Here is a 4,189-nt window from a genome sequence, read left to right as displayed (position 1 = left end):
AGGCACCTTAGTGCCCTCACAAGACTGCTGATGCACTCAGTTTTGAACCATCTTAACCGCTGCCACCTTTATTGCATTAGCAGCTTGGTTAGCAATAGTAACAGATCAGCTGGCCCTCTCATCAATAACAACTGCAGCCACTATTTTCTCAACTTTGTAGCTCTATGTTGGATGCCACTATTTTCTCGACTTTGTAGCTCTATGTTGGATGCAACACGAGCCTAGCATTTGCGCCCATGGCCCACACAGTATTCTGGGCGTTCAAGAACGACGAAGTCCATATCGTAGATACCAGTTGACGAGTCACGCCTATAATCACCAAAAATATTACATTTTCACAATTATTTAGCAGAGAAAAAAATCACCCAATAGTATCAAACTTTCATTATGTGTTCCAATTTTATGAAATTTGGTAGTGTTACCAAATTTCCACATACGGCTGTCATTTTTATTTTTTAATTTTAAATGTTAGTGTGAATTATTTACATGACACGGATATGTAAGTTAAGCTTGTAAACCATGTTAGGCTGGTGGGTAAAATTGAAGTTGTAACTTGTAAATGTGATGATCGAGTTGGTTGTACAAAAAAATTTAACGAGTTAGTGGGTCATCTGTTTACCTAAACATGTTAAACAGGTCAACTCGAACGACACATTTTTTAAAACGGGTTCTACCCAAACACATGTATCTTTATTCGTGTCAAAAACACTAACTTTAACTTGCACACACTTAAACCCATTTAAGTCATTTATCTAAACATGTAAAAACAATTTGGTAGGTAATAATCAAGTTGTAGAAACATGTTAATGGGTTGGTGGGTTGAAAAAGGGTTTATAAAAGTTAGCCTGAATATGGCCCATATTTTAAACGAGTTAAAAAATGCACCCTGAAACCAGTATATCTTGTTATCGTGTTCAGATTATGTCTCGAGGGGAATTGCCACCCCTGATAAGCTTTTAAAATCAAGACATTGCAATTCTTTATTAAATTAAAAAAATTGTGAATATTTGAATCAACATGAATGAGAAGTGTTAAGAATCATGAGCTGGAAGAAATGGTGGCATACTTGATATGCAAATCGATATGTTCCTGAATACCCAATCCAAAGCAACCCATGTCAGTGAAGTTGCGTCTCAGCAGCTCATATTCTTTGACTTTCATCCCTCTCTCCAAAATCTGAATTGCCTTGTCTCCCCAAACAATTATATAGCACGCAACCTTTTCATTACCATGATTCCAAATGACCACACAGCGTACGTTGCTGTAAGAAAAAAAAACGACTTTTCAATTATTCTATAAAGTAAAATAAAAGAAATACGCGGAAAAAACAATCGGAATTAAAAAAGTAAAGACGTAGTAACAACGTTGAGGAAAGTATGAAATTTTATTTAGTATAATTTTATGAAGAGTACACACACAAAAAGATCATTGCTCTAGTTGGTTTAAAAAAAAGTTTATGAGTCACCAATTGTTCAAGCTTCAAAACCAAATGTAAAGAATAAGATGGTTGTAATGAAAGTAATGTTTATTACTTGAAGGTGTGAATAATACAAAAACAACTACATCTATTTATACACAAACAAACCCTAGCTTTCAACCCATAAAAGGCCCATGGGCTTTAACCAACTACATGGGCTAAAACCCTAATTATAACTAAATACAACTAACACTCCTCCTCAAGTTGGAGCATAGATGTTAATCATGCCCAACTTGTTACAAATAAAATCTATCTGAGCTTTCCGGAGCGGTTTAGTTAGAATGTCTGCTAGCTGAAAATTTGTCTTCACATGAACTGGTTGAATGGATGGAGGATCAGTTTGTGTGCCTACTACTCGATCTCTGATAAGGTGGCAGTCGACCTCAATATGTTTTGTCCTCTCATGAAATACTTGATTCTTGGCTATGTGAATGGCTGATTGACTATTACAGTATAACCGCATCAAGTCATTAGAAACAACCCCGAGTTCTATGAGAAGACGATGTACCCATGTCATCTCTGAAGTTACATCTGCCATGGCTCTATACTCCGATTCGGCACTCGACCGGGAAACCGTGTGTTGCTTCTTACTCTTCCATGATACAAGATTTCCTCCAACAAACACACAATATCCGGTGGTAGATCGTCGAGAAATCGGACAACCTGCCCAATCTGCATCTGAGAACCCTGATATCCGACCATCTCCTTCTTCCGTGAAGGCACCCACACGACAATGACCCTGATCAGAGTATAATATACCCAAACCATGTGAGGTCTTAAGATATTTTAAGACACGAATGGCAGCATCCCAATGACCGATGTATGGCGCAGCCATAAATTGGCTCAGAACACTAACAGTAAAGGAGATATCCGGTCGTGTGACGGTTAAATAATTAAGTTTACCAACCAACCGTCTGTATCGCTCAGGATCTTTCATTGGATCTCCTTCCTTTGGGAGGAGTTTCTTTGTAGGAAGCATTAGGGTATCAACAGGTTTACAACCCAGTAAGCCACATTCAGTCAACATATCAAGGACATACTTTCGTTGGGAGAGAAGTATTCATTGTGGAGAGCGAGAAACTTCTATGCCAAGGAAATACCTCAATCGACCTAAGTCGCTGACCTGAAATTGAGACCGAAGAAACTGCTTGAGTTCGGTGATCCCGACCTCGTCATCACCTGTGATTATAATGTCATCCACATAAACAACTACGATAATCCTCTTTCCTTTCTGGTGTCTAAAGAAGACAGAGTGATCGTAGGCACTCCGAGTCATCCCAAACTGTCCCATAACACTAGAGAATCGACCAAACCATGCCCTGGGAGACTGTTTAAGACCATATAGAGAACGACGTAGTCTGCAAACTTTCGAGGCCTCCTCCTCAACAACGAACCCTGGTGGCTGCTCCATATATACCTCCTCCTCAAGAACACCATTAAGAAAGGCGTTCTTGACATCAAGCTGGTGGAGCGGCCAATGATTAATGGCAGCAAGAGCAATACAAATACGGACAGATGGCATTTTAGCAACTGGCGAGAAGGTTTCATCATAATCAATGCCATATGCCTGAGAATACCCATTTACGACCAACCGAGCCTTCAAGCGGTGTAAGGAGCCGTCCGGGTGTAGTTTAACCGTAAACACCCAACGACAACCAACAATACGCTTCCCTTTAGGAAGTGTTTCAAGATCCCATGTATGATTGGACTTTAGAGCCCCAATTTCATCTTCCATAGCCTTTCGCCATCCTGGGTGAGCGAGAGCGCTCGTCACATTTTTGGGAATCGGGTAGGAATCAAGAGTAGTGGTGTACGCATGAGATTCAGGAGATAGGTGGGTGTAGGCAACATAGTCCTGAATTGGGTAACGAGTGCATTTCCGGGGTTCTTTGCGAAAAGAAATAGGTATATTGGGTAGTGGTGCACCAGGAGGATCATAAATGGGTGTATCAGGGGTAGCTTCTGGTAAAGGTGTCGGATAGGGTAAGGATGTATCAGTGAGAGGTGTAGATTGTTCGGATGCAGACGGAGGATCTGAGGGTATTTCGGGGTTGTGGCCTGAATGTGAATCAAGTGTCTCTGATATTTGACCCTTACCTCGCCTAGCATATGTGAAAAGCAGTGGCGGAGGTTCTGTCGGTGGGTCAGAATCAGCAGAGATTGGATCGGTAGAGGGAATCGACACAGTAATGGTGGGGAGGAAGGGAGATGTGGGTATATCGAGGTCAGAAAACGGGTCAGAAACAGGAGTGGAACACTCGAGAAAGTAAGGAGACTCGTGAAAAGTGACACCGGCACTAGTAAAGTATCGGTGAAGTGATGGGCTATAGCATCGATACCCTTTTTGAACCCGTGAGTAACCAAGAAAGACACAACGAATGGCTCGGGGATCAAGTTTGATGGTTTTCGGACGATGGTCATGAACATAGGCGACACAACCAAATACTTTAGGTGCGAGAGGAAATGGATCATCGTTGGGAAATAGTACAGAAAACGGTGTTTTACCATGAAGAACGGTTGAGGGCATGCGGTTAATCAGATATGTGGCAGTGAGAACGGCATCTCCTCAAAAACGATGAGGAACACGTGATTGGATCATGATTGTGATAGCAACATCCAATATGTGACGATTTTTTGCGTTCGGACACACCATTTTGTTGAGATGTATAAGCACACGATGATTCATGAATAATGCCGTTGGTTTTTAAGTAT

This window comes from Bidens hawaiensis, unplaced genomic scaffold, assembly GCF_021521415.1.
Source record: "Bidens hawaiensis isolate Kalapana, Puna unplaced genomic scaffold, B.hawaiensis_p1.1 tig00003288_1, whole genome shotgun sequence".
Lineage (NCBI taxonomy): Eukaryota > Viridiplantae > Streptophyta > Magnoliopsida > Asterales > Asteraceae > Bidens > Bidens hawaiensis.
The sequence above is the reverse complement of the archived record's forward strand: the minus strand, read 5'-3'. Positions refer to the sequence as shown.